The sequence below is a fragment of the Lonchura striata genome, chromosome 1, assembly GCF_046129695.1.
Source record: "Lonchura striata isolate bLonStr1 chromosome 1, bLonStr1.mat, whole genome shotgun sequence".
NCBI classification, from domain to species: Eukaryota; Metazoa; Chordata; class Aves; order Passeriformes; family Estrildidae; genus Lonchura; species Lonchura striata.
Window position 1 is genome coordinate 13,295,978 of NC_134603.1, and position 13,812 is coordinate 13,309,789.

A 13,812-nucleotide genomic window follows, 5' to 3' on the forward strand; every position below is an offset into this window, starting at 1 on the left:
AGCTGGTGGAGAGTCTGGAGCACAAGTCAGATGAGGAGCAGCTGAGGGAGCTGGGGGTGTTTAGCCTGGAGGAAAGGAAGCTCCCTTCTTGGTCTCTATGACTCCCTGGAAGGAGGCTGTAGCCAGGTGGAGGTCAGCTTCTTCTTCCATGGAAAAAGAAGAAACAGCCTCAGGTTGTGCCAGGAGAGGTTTAGGTTGGATATTAAGAAAAAATTTCATCATGTGAAGGGTTGTCAATCTTTGGAACAGGTTGCATGGGGAAATGGTGAAGTCACTGTTCCAGGAGGTGTTTAAAAGACATACAGATGTGGCACTTGGGGACATGGTTTAGTGATGGACTTGGCAGTGATGGGTTAATGGTGAGATTTGCTGCTCTTGAAGGTGTTTTCCAAAAACAGAAGTGATTTTGTGATCCTATGATTCCAAACGTTTTCTAGATGTATATTTGAATCTTCTCTGGCTTATCTGCCTACTTTTTTCTGCTCTGGATCAGCAGTAGAACTGGTCTGTTTTAATGGAAAAGTGAGAAAAGGCAACAGTCACTGGCTGAAAGTGTTCATGTGTACTTTCATTGTTGAAAGAATGGGTAAAATGAACAATTAATGCAGACAGCCACTCCCTGTCCTTTGCAGACACTATAATTACAGCCTTTTCTCACTGTCAGCTTCAAAAGGATAAGAATGCTCCTGACTACTCCCTACAACTCCTGATGGACCCTAGTGGGATCTCAGTGATACTCATAATCCACAATTAAAAAAAAAATTACTGTCTCACATATAAGTGATATATACAGAGCGATTTAAATATAGAAATGGAGAAGTAGCACAGCAGTCACCCTACACTTCAACATCAGCCAGAAAATATCAGGTTTTTGCATCTTGGGTTTAGTTGTGAATTCAAATATCAAGGCCTAATTTTTCTTTCATGCCTCTGTAATTCAGAAGTAACATGAGAGGAGAATTTTACCACTGAAACTAAGATGAAAGTTGGATGTTAATTGCTACAACTTTCAATTTTAAAAGAAAATATTTTAATTGTGATGCAATGCAGTGAGTATTAAAGAAGCTAACATTACTGTTTATTTTACACGATGCCCAGTCCTTTTCTTTTTCAATTCCAAGGCAAAGCCCCCATCGACTTCATTATGAGCACAGTGTGACATGCCTCAGATAACATGGGAAAGTGTAATGGATCTGTGAGTGCTGGATATCAAATTATAGCACTTGCACAAAGATAAAGCCTACCTCTATGATCACACAGAGGTAAAGGAAGGAAACTTACGGTTAAATCAAGGATACTTCACTGGGAAAATGTCAGTGCAATTCTATGTATTCCTTTAAAAAGGGAGTTATCACCATTATTTTGCACTCACTAATATGTAGCTTATCATAACTTTAGGCTATTAAGCAGATTAATTTGCTGCAAAACACACACCCTCATGACTAATGGCACAGCACAAACCTTCTGGGATCCAAAAGCCATTTACATCCACACCTACACCAACACTACACTACACCTACCCCTACACTAAATCCTGACTCTTGGTGGCCTTGCTGCCAGAGGCCAAGTCCTGGAATAGCAAGGGCATGTGGTTTCAGTGCTCCAAAACTATCCATTATGGTTAGCCTAGAACTTTCCAGGGTCTCATAGTATTCTGATAAGATCAAAGCCCTATTAATCTTCTTGAGTATGCAAATGACATGATGGACTTGTTCATTCTGCATTATAAATTTCATTTTATTTATTATATTTTATTTTTTTTTATTCAGCAAGAAAAGTCTTAGAAATATAAGAAATATTTGGTTATTTTTAACATCTGTAAACCAGGACTTCATGAGTTGGATTCTCCAGCAGATGGGATACAATTTTCAGCAGAGGCTAAATTATTTAAAAGTCAAAGATCCGTTTTCAAAGAGACAGGTGCTTAAATATCACTGAAAGTCAAATGAAAATAATTTTGTGAGTCCAATCCAAAAAATGGCATTTCACTCTGTGTGAACACATTACATACTCATCCTGGAGAATGTATTTTATTGTCAATTTAATGAATCCAGCCTCTGGACTTCGGTCTGGACATGTTCACATATTAAAAAAACAGAGGAGAACAAATTCTTCCTCCCATGGGAACTAGTGGTGACATGGTACACTTCATTGCAGGCATTCAGAACAGATAACAGTGTTTCATCCTAGGCTGAAGCTAGGGCACAGGTCTTTCACTGACATGAATAGGGAGAGTTCCTCTGCAATATGGAGTGGGTGAGGCCTGGCACAATTGCTGTACAAGGTCCATACCTCTGCCATCAGTTTGTGGAGGAAGGTCTGATGACACTCCCCCTGAACATCAGAGCACCCACAGCAGAAAAGCAATCAAACCACAAAAACTTTCTCAAGGAGAGCTGTGCTGAAGGGCTCTGCTGTGCTGAAGGGCTCTCTGAAGGGTGGTTTCTCCTGAATCAGCAGAGCCTTCAGATGGGGCTCTTTGGAAAAAACTATCACACAGAATCACTAGGTTGGAAGAGATCTTTAAGATCATCAAGTCCAACCTATGCCCTAACACCTCAACTGCATGAGAAAGGACATGTAGGAACATCCTGCCACCACCCCACTGGAAGAAATTATATCCCCACTGATTACAGGTTTGCTCACTGCTCTGCCATACCTATGGAAAGCCACCCCCCTCTCAGCCAGTGCTGGCTGTGTGCACCGGGAGGAGCTGGAGGGAGCTGATTACCAGAGCAGCATCAGAGCAGGTGTGCTGGGAAATGAGCCGGGAGGGATTAAACCCAAGCTTAGATCACTGTGACTGCATTTGTTTTAATTTCCTGGAAAGGCAGTGTTCAGCCTTAGGGAGGCACTGGGAAGGATGGACAACTACTGTGCTTGTCAAAGGAACACAAAGAAGAAAAAAAGCAGGAACTTTTTGAGACATAGAACAAATAATGCTTCATTTCATAAAGATTTCTGTCTTGTTGTGGATCTCTATCACTGTGTAACAAAGGGTGACCCATTTTTGGTTGTTCTTCTATTTACACCTAAGCCTCTGAAGGACACAGAAGTTATGAAGGTGCCAATTTCCCTAATTTGGGACTTTCCCTTCCTCTACTAGAAAAGATCAAAGGAGATAATGTGGGCTGTTTATTGTGGTGTCCTGCTTTCACTGTTTGACCTGAAGTGGGGTACAGCCTTTATCCCTCCCAAACTGGAGTTTGTTCTGATTAGATGTCACTACATTTATTTCTTTAACTTGACAACATCAGTATGTGACCGTGGGGAGCTTACTTCCAATGTGTTAACAATCCTGTAATGTTTAGATTAAAGGCTATAAAATACATAAATTACTTCCCCTTTGTTTGAATCCTACATTCATGTGAGCAACTGAAACAATTGCATGAATATTTGCATTTCCCCCTTCTCTCATGGTGGCACCACCCCTTGAATTCTCATCATTTCTTCACAATCTCAAGACAGAAATTCCAATGCTGAAGAACTCCAAAAAGCTGCAGTCCTGCATCCCCCAGCACCATCATGGAGCCTTTTTCAGGAGCGCCAGTGTCACAGGTCTGTTGTAGCTGGTGTCACAGGTCTATCGTGGCCGGTGTCACAGGTCTGTCGTGGTTGGTGTCACAGGTCTGTCAGAGCCAGTGTCACAGTTCTGTCATGGCTGGTGTCACTGGTCTGTCACAGGTCTATCATAGCCAGTGTCACAGGTCTGTCACAGGTCTGTCACAACTGGTGTCACAGTTCTGTCACAGCCGGTGTCACAGTTCTGTTGTGGTTGGTGTCACAGGTCTGTTGGAGCCAGTGTCACAGTTCTGTCATGGCTGGTGTTCCTGGTCTTTCACAGCCAGTGTCACAGGTCTGTTGTGGCTGGTGTCACAGGTCTGTCACAATTCTGTCGTGGTTGGTGTCACAGGTCTGTCGCAGCCAGTGTCACAGGTCTGTCGTGGCCGGTGTCACAGGTCTGTCACAGGTCTGTCGTGGTTGGTGTCACAGTTCTGTCCTGGCCGGTGTCACAGCTCTGTCCTGGCCAGTGTCACAGGTCGGTCTCAGCTCTGTCCTGGCTGGTGTCACAGTTCTGTCCTGGCCGGTGTCACAGCTCTGTCCTGGCCGGGGTCACAGGTTGGTCTCAGCTCTGTCCTGGCTGGTGTCTCAGCTCTGTCCTGGCCGGTGTCACAGCTCTGTCCTGGCCGGTGTCACAGCTCTGTCTCAGCTCTGTCCTGGCCGGTGTCACAGTTCTGTCCTAGCCGGTGTCACAGCTCTGTCTCAGCTCTGTCCTGGCCGGTGTCACAGCTCTGTCCTGGCCGGTGTCACAGCTCTGTCTCAGCTCTGTCCTGGCCGGTGTCACAGTTCTGTCCTAGCCGGTGTCACAGCTCTGTCTCAGCTCTGTCCTGGCCGGTGTCACAGTTCTGTCCTGGCCGGTGTCACAGCTCTGTCCTGGCCGGTGTCTCAGCTCTGTCACAGCTCTGTCCTGGCCGGTGTCACAGCTCTGTCACAGTTCTGTCCTGGCCGGTGTCACAGCTCTGTCTCAGCTCTGTCCTGGCCGGTGTCACAGCTCTGTCCTGGCTGGTGTCTCAGCTCTGTCCTGGCCGGTGTCACAGCTCTGTCCTGGCCGGTGTCACAGCTCTGTCTCAGCTCTGTCCTGGCCGGTGTCACAGCTCTGTCACAGTTCTGTCCTGGCCGGTGTCACAGCTCTGTCTCAGCTCTGTCACAGCCGGCTGCCCGCGCTGTGCCCGACGCCGCGGGAGGGGCCGGGCCGTGCGGGTGGCAGGTGGCCGCCTGCCAGGCGAGGCACAGTGTGGTGGCTACTGCCAAGCCAGCTGGGCTCTCGCTCTTCCAGCTGGTACAAAAGTTGCCAGGCAGCCTCCACTCCAACAATTTAAAAGCATTTGGGACTATAATCTATGCCATGTGTTTCTCTGTTTTTACTACATAGTAGAAAATAATTTATTCAGATATGCTAAATTATACTTTTATGTTCCACAAACACTTCATTGTGAAACTCAGTTTTGGCATTAACTAGAAAATGCGGTACTTTGCTCATTGTGTATATTATTATAATGATTCTCTTTTGTTTAATCTAAATATTGTAGCTCATTTATCTTCTGGGATGTCACAATCGGCTCTAGACTGCATAGTTCTGTTGCTATCACCTAAATAATTAATACTTAAACATTTTATAAATATTTGTTGATAACTAATATTTTTATGTATGACATCTACACTATTTTGTCCAAAAGAATGCCTCATATTCTTTCCTTTTTAGTGCATATTGAGAACCTATAGAATACTGATCATTGCCTTTCTGAACAAGAAATGCTGAAGAAATATTCTTCTGAGTAATTCAGTATCACTCAGTTCTTGAAAGAATTTAAAATGGCTCCTTTTTCATAAATGAGACATTGTCAGCAAATTAAAAATGGGAATAGAACCCAGGATATTCAGTTAGAGATTCAGAGATCTCTACCACTTGAGCTCAATGAGAATTTTCTACTGTTAGAACTGCTTTGGAGCTTCTAAGCTTTTTTTAGTTCAAAATCAGACATGAGATGGTAACTAGATATGTCAATACATGCCTTTATTTCTAAATCTCTACTTGAAGAAAAGAAACTGCTTCAGTCTGCACAATTCAAAAGGTATCATTTTCATTTCCCTCTGCATCTTTAAGTTACACTTTGCTCTATATAGGTTTTTTGATGCAAGTTCAGAAAACAAAAGTGAGTGAGCAAATGAAGTTTTATTCTCTGTTGTGCATTGTTTTCTGGAAATGCCTTTCTTCCATTGGACCTACCACATGACCACCTAAGTATCTTTCTTCTTTCTGGGGAAAAAACCATGCAACCCACCAAAAAAAGAAAAATAAAACCACAACCCCCCCCAAAAAAAAAACCCCAAAAAACACACCCAAAAGCCACAAACACATAACAAAAAAAAAAAACCAAAAAAAACAACCAACAACAAAAAATCTAAAATATTTTATGTTCTTGTCCTTTTCTGTCTTATGTCACGTTCTGCAACCAGTCCACAACATAAATAATTATCACAAAAGTCCACACAGTCACAAATAAATAATCTCAGAAAACCTATTTACAACCCAGTGGAATATGATTTTCAAATTCCTCTCAAGGAAAAAAAAAAATCTGGTTTTATCTTTCCTGTCATTTTATTTTAATTGAAGTTTTTCACATTCTTTATATTGGCTTCCAAATGCCTCACCCTTTTTCCCTTTTTCCATCAGGGGGGTAGTTCCTAGAAATGTGTGAAATCTTTCATTTGAACTACAAAAGCCTGGAAGCAGACTTGCTGTGAATTCATCCTACATTTGCAAATTGTCAGTGAATCGTTAAACTCGTGTCTGCTGGGCTGTCTGCAAGGTTGTGCCTGCTGTCACTGTGCAGGTGCTGCTGGCTCTTGTCCTGGGGGACTTCCTCTTGTTCTGGGGCCTGTCCAGGGAAAATATGGTGCACCTCTTAAGAGGCCATTCACAGTCTTGTGGTTTTCAGACACCTGTGCATTGTGCTGGAAGAGAAATCTCATGCAAACCTTTGTGATTCCCCGGAAACTTTAATGTGTTTCCTTTCCTGGCAGCTTAAGCAATACCCAGGTGTGGGTTATCTCCCAGCCTCCTGGGGTCTGTGTACACAAGTGTCTGATTGAAAAGCTACTTCAAAACAAAAGCAATTTTGGAACTGTGTTAGAGCTGACTTGACATACCAAAGTCTGACCTGAAGGAGTGAGAGCCAAGCATAGATTCTCTTCTGCAGGTACAGGGATATCCACCCAGCAGACATCCCAGACTGGAGACAATAACATCTGAAACCACCACAGTGGGATTTGGCCACCAACACTGCAGAAGACACCTTGCCCCTGCAGTGAAGCTGTGAAGTTGTGTGGAAGTGGAACGCAACAGGAAAAACTAATTGTGTTTGTGGATAACATGGGAAATACTCTATGTAGAAGATCTTCATCTTATAAAGGCTTGTGAGCCTCCAGACCTGATCACAGCCGTAGTCACCATCCCATAGCAATAAGCTGAGGCAGCAGTGGCTACTCCATTGCCTGCATTATTCATGTGACCTATCTGGACAACCTCAACAATCCTTGGAATTCAATACTTATTAAATACTTGAAATAATAAAAATTCTCTAATATTAATAAATCATAGAATAATATTATTCCTGTAATTCTTACCATAGTCTGTGTTTAAAACTTCTAATCATCTGTTGAGACATCTGAGAGATTTGACATTAGCTCCAACAGATCTTGCTGAGGCTGTTGGAAGGAATATCTCTGTCAGAGTAAGGATCAGAACATCTGGATATCAGCCAGGGATCAGAACATCTGGATATCTAAATCAAAGCACCTACACTCCTGTTGTCATCAACAGACATGGAGGGCTTAATTCAGTTGCTTAGGCACAATCACCAGATGCCATTTGAGAAGTCCCCAGTGTACCCACCTCCCCTCTGGCTGCCCCCTGAGCAGTGTGAGGGTTGTAGGCCCTGGGTTACATCTGCTGGTCTCCAAGTTGTGTCTGTGGTTTTTTCTGGGAACTTGGCATCGCAAATGTTTGATAATTGTGTGTGGGTGGCTGGATGAATCCCAGCCAATACACCAGAGAGCCTGGAGAGCAGATGGGAAGAATGAAGTAGATTTATTGACAAAGCTATGACACAAGGAGGAGATGGGACACACCTCAGTGACAGCAGCTCCACTGACTGGAGTAAGGAAGCCTCATCTCCTCTGCCCACCTCTACCCCTAGTAATCCCAGAGTGTTATTTTTGAGTTTAATTCTTCTTGAATTAGTTTAACTAGGGTTAAAGGAAGCCATGGCTGTGAAGAGACACCATAAATTATGAATGGATTAGTAGCATCCCTGCTTGAGCTGTTGCCTATGCCTCCCAATGGGCCAGTAAACTTGTGTGTAAGAATATTACCACATAAAATGGAAGGGCTTAGTTGGTAGATGGAATTCAAATTAAGGGCAATACGTTGGTTATTTTTGCAGCAAAGACAAGTTCTAAATATATAAAGGCTGATTTAATTTTAAACTAGATTTGAAAATGCTTAAATGAAAGGAGTTAATTTTCTCTTTAGGTAAAATTCACATAAGCTTTTAATTCTTATCTCTAAACTTCCATAGTTTTGTTATTATTCACTATTCACTTACTCTTCTCAATAGCAGCTTCATTGCTGGTAAGTTCAAGCAGATGTTTCTGTTTCATTCTGAAAATGGCTACAGATCAGAGAGCTTCTTTAGAACATGCATTTGTTTTAAAATTATTGTGCTTTTACAGTGACTTACATTTGGGTTCTTGTCCTGAAAATGTTTTATTTCAGATTTTGTGCCAATCTACCACAGGTAATCAAATAGCTTTTAAACACACAGATGACAATTCAGTTGTCCCTCACAGCTCTGCAGAATTTCTGTCTTTGAAAGTAAGTAATGTCCTCAGGTATGAGGTGAAACAGTCTCTGAACAGAGGAACTCATGTGCTTTACAGTGAAATCACAGTCCTGATATAACATACATGCAGTAAACTGCATCCTAACAGTCCAGTTATTTTGATTAATACCCGATCTTGCAAAACTTATGGACAGGATTTTTTCCTAAGTCCATTTCCCATAACTACTTCAAAGCTTTGTTTCAGAAATACCTGTGGGTTCCTGCTACATCAAGGCTGCAGTGATAAAGTGGCCATGCTGTGGTTTTTATTAAATGCTAGGATGTGACATTTTATTTACAGCTCTCTGACCCAGTAAAATATCCATGCAAACACTGGGCTGCTTGATACAGAGACAACTTGCAGTACATTTGAGCTGTACCATTATTAAAAGCATTTCTCTAGACATTCCCTTTCTTTCTTGAATAGTTCTTGGCATTTCTGGAATATTTATGTATATCCATGAAGGCAGTTACTTGTCTACTAAGTGGAGTCTGTAAGTAAGTCACGAATTTCTCTAGAAATATTTGCCTTTTGTGAAAACTTGTTAGCTCTTCCACACAAGTGCCCCTGAGGGACTAGAAAGTTTGAGCACAGCATTGTAAAGCACATCCTATAGAATGTATGTAAGCACAACTGCAGTGCAGCAGATTGAATAACCATCTAAAGAAACTCAGGGAGCACTGTGCTTTAGTCAAGGAATGCTAGTCAGGAGGCTGCTTTGCAAGATCTTTGCAGATGTGTTCTCAGCTACCAAACCTGTGCTAAATCAGCTGCTGAACAGACTTATATTAGTTAATAGATAAGTCTTTTTTTGATTAAGTAAATGATCTTAATAAATTCAAGGCTACATGGAGAAAATACACTGATTTATTGGTCCAATACAGCTTACTCTGAAAGCAAAAGGAGTTTCACATTTGACTTCAAAGGAAGAAAATCTGTACTCTAAAACTTTAAACAGTGTAATAAGCACTAGTAAAACATAATACTTACTAAAGCAGCTTGAATTGTGCTCCCAAAAGGTACACATTTACTTTCTTTTATACTATTTGTTCAACTTAATACTAATGAAAATGAAATATGATTGGTCACTGAGGTCACACCTGAGTACTGAGAGTTAAACAATCTACCAGAAATAATACTATGAAATATATTTGCAATAAATAAATGCTAATAGAACTAACCTGATTACCCAGCTACAAATCGGTGAAAACCAAATACACAAACATGCTTCCCAATAAAATTAAAGAATGCATACTGAGTTCTAAGTTTTAATATTCGTGTACACTACAGAGCCATACATGCATTTACAGATTCTGTAAAATTTACATTAATATCAATTGAACTGGAAATAGGTCAAGATTGCTTTGTTGGACTGAATGCTTCACAAATTGCCTATTTACAATAGCTCACTTAGCTCTGCTAAGTGGTTTCACAACAGAAGACCATTTTTTCTTTCTCTTGCCTTTGTGTTCTTAGTTATTCATGGTTGTTGCAGCACAGAACAATGGAAGTCTATCACAGCAAAGACTAAATGAAGCCTAAGGTGAAGGTGTCCTGATTTATCTCTGTAGGAGTCAAATCACATTCCTCTTTTTAAGACTACTAGAGACAGATCTTGCATGTTCACAATGCACTTTCCCATTGAAGTCTGGCATATCAACACCATTCTTTTGCTGTTTACAAGGAAATTGAGCAAAGGAAAATGATTTTCATTTCAGCCTCCAGCCAGCTGTGCTGCCAGACAATGAAGCATGATGCTGAGTGCAGAACAGCAGCTTGTCCGATAGACAGTAAGTAATTAAGTGTTTTCAGTCTGGAAAAGGTTTTATGTTGTCCTTGGCCTTTAGACAATTATATTTCTTTCCCTAAGTTGCATTCGTGTGAGAAAAAACTAAACCAAATCAAAACCCAGTATTCACCCTATTCGTATTTACTTTGAAAAGATTATGCTCTCCCAGCTCTGTAGAGCAGTGACCCTCCAGGTGTAGACCAGATAATGGATGTTTCATTTCATTTCTTTCTCATCTGCCTTTGTGAGAGAAAATCCAGATATCGCCTTTAGCAATGCTGCTGGATATTGACCCTGAAAGCATATCCCAAATTACACAAGTATATTATTCCTGCATATTTCTTGAATACAAACAGGAAGAATAGACTTTGCCTTTCATTTCTTATTAATAAGATAGAAATATCACACATTTGCAGAGCCTTAGGAAAGACCTTAAAATACATAAAGATACAACTGTAAAAAGTTGTTGAAGAGGTATTATTTCCTTTTATTTCCAGTTTTAGCTAACAAAAAGTATAAAGCAAATAATACAATTAGAAGTGAGCACAGTACTTACAGAAGGCTATATATAAAAGATTCTCAATTTACATGAAGCAATTTTCTATATATTTATGAAGTAAAAACTCCTTAGGAAAGAGAAATTCCTGATACTGAAATCTAAGTACACTGACTTGAAATGTCTTTATTAAATCCTAATACACTGTCAGATGAGATACTTTCACAGTTCTGTCACCAAGGAATCCCTTGATTTTGGATTTACTACCCCTTCTAAATGGGGCATCACTCATTTCCTCATTTTGCAGATTCAGAAATGAAGGGCTGATGTGACCTTTGCAGTTCATTGAAAGTCTGGGACAGTGGAGAAAACAGAACTCTTATTTGGACTAGACTCAAAATAAGCATCCTTTATGAAGTCTTCCTTTTTTTTGAAAAAAAAACCAAACCAAACCAAAACAAAACAAAACCAAACCAAAACTATGAAGAAAATGTTTAGAAATTATCACTCATGAGAGTATACTAACATGGAACCAAAAGAAACCTTGAGAGTTCTCTTGAAGCTGGAGTCCTTGTTGAGAGAATATGGGAAGTACTAGTGAAGGAAAAAAACTGATGGAATGCTAAATTACTGTGGAGGCTTTCATGTGGGATGATTGTGCCTCTGCACGTGTGGATGAAAACAAATTCAAGTTACGGTTTTAGAAAAAAAGATCAAATGTTTATTCTATTGCAATTTGTCCAAGAGGTATAATTAAAACAGCTGTATCATTGGATTTATTGCAACAAAAATGTAGGAAAACTCAGATTATAAATTGTCTTGGTTTGTGTCTTACATTGCTTTTATGCTATGAACATCCTGTTCTCTGCTTAATCCTACAATCCTGCTTACCAGAAATGCCATTATTTGAGTCAGGGTCATGTTCAACTCTAAGTGATGTTTATATAACAGATCCATCTGGCTTCCCCAAGGCCACACAGCTCAGCAGGACTAAGGTGATTGGGACATATTCACTAGGAGTGATTTGTTCTGTTTTGTCCAACTGAACTCTGTGGCCTTACACAATCTCCAGAAATTTGGGTCCTGTACAACTCAGTGGCCGTATCACACTTTCAGTAATTCGTGTTTCAGAACAAATGTACTATTATTCTTCCTATTCATATATGGTGACAAATATTTGTTTCCATGCCACCTTATGTTCAAAATTGAATCTTCAATGTATGTGGCACTGCATATGTATAGGCTGCACTTTATAAGCTGAGTTGTCCTAAGATTACTTGCTCTGGCCATATTATCTTGAGCAACATCAAACCTGAAAGAAATTGTGAACAAATTAACTTTTCTCAGGTGAGGTAGACTGGATGGAAAACCCTAACTGAGGCCAAAGGAAAGAAGTGGTACAACAGATTTAAAGGCCTGACAGCAGGGCAACAGGAAAATTTGCTACTAAATAATGATGATAAAGAAAGAAGATAGAACTGAACACTCAGTGAAGAGTAATCTACAGGATGAAAAACAGAGAACATGAACATTTTAATCCTCAAAATATGATATTTTCAGCCAGTTTTTATCCAGAGGTCACACATCCTTAGCCCTGGGAGAAAACTAAGACATCTTGGAGATAATCAAGGAGGAAAGTGAAAGGAAGGAAGTGTTGAAAGTAGAGGAAAATAATGTATTCATAAGTGGCAAGAGTAATAAAAAATACAGTCTGGTTAGAAACAGCTGATGGGATACCTGAACAGCAAGAAGTAAGAGGGTTCCATGAGAAACGTAAAAGAAATAGCTGAGACAGATCAATATTGCTACCAGGTCCCAGATGTAATGCTGAGGAAAAGAAGTTAAAGAATAAGGAAAATTTGAAGTCAAGGACATGCAGTTGAATTACATTTTGCTTTGGTCAGCATTCCCTTATTCATTTGGGGAATAAACCATCTGAAGGAGAACTACAGACAACCTAGTGTCTGTGAGTTTTACTATCCAAGCATTTAAATACAAGGGACAAATACCAGTGAAAAATACAGATGAATCAAAAAATAAATGCAAATGCTGCCAAGGTCAGAGAGTTAGTCATAGCTAGGTGGGAGTTCCATAGATGAACCAGAGAGAAAAGGGATGATGGTATGGATGGGTGGGAAGCTGCCAGAAGAAAGTCTGGAAGGGAGTGTGTGAAAGAGTGAGTACAGACAGACAAGGGAAAGAGGCACTGCTGTGGGCAGTGCCCAGATAGATGGGTCCAGCTTCAGAGCCATAAACACTGCTCTGTAAAGGCAAGGGCAAGAGCAAGAATTGGAGCATCATGGTTAAAGCAGATTGGAAAGGACATCAAAGGAGGTAAGTGATGCTTAAAGAACTGGATTATTCAGTGAGTATAGGGGATGAGATGAGGGAAATAAAGGTAAATCAGCATCCAGAATTAACTAAGCTGACACAATGGAACAGTGGAAAGGAAGAAGTGAGGCCAGAAGTATGGTAGAATGACAGAGGGACACCACTCCATGGTAAATGAAGGAAAGAAGGTGATTCAGACAGCAGATACAGGAAGTTAAATGTTTTACTGCAGTTTGATCTTGGACATGTCTATGAGAACAGCAATAGTTACTAGCTGGACTTTGAGGAGTGGAAGCTGTTACATACATAAAGGAGGGGAAGCAAATGAGAAGTTCATAATCAGGGTAAAATAAATGCCTCAAAGACAGATTAAAACAAGTTGTGTAGAGCTGTAGTTGAGAAAAAAAGGGAACATATGAGCTAAGGCAAACCACAGGTCAGGAATAAAACTCATCCATCTGAAGACTATAAAAGCAGTCAGAAGAAACTACCATAGACTTTCAAGTCTGCAAAACCATTCTTCCGTTCTGTTTGTTGTCTGAATTGCCAGGGTCTGGAATGATCAAGATCATTTTTTATTGTTGTAGTGAATCTTGCAAAATGAAATTTGAATGTATAAATTATTGAAATACTGCTTGCTCAGAATGGCTCATTAACATCACAAAACAAATAAGTAGATAACATTGTTAATTTGATTCAAAGCCTTTGAATATACATCATCCATAAACTCTGACTTCAGTGACTATAAACA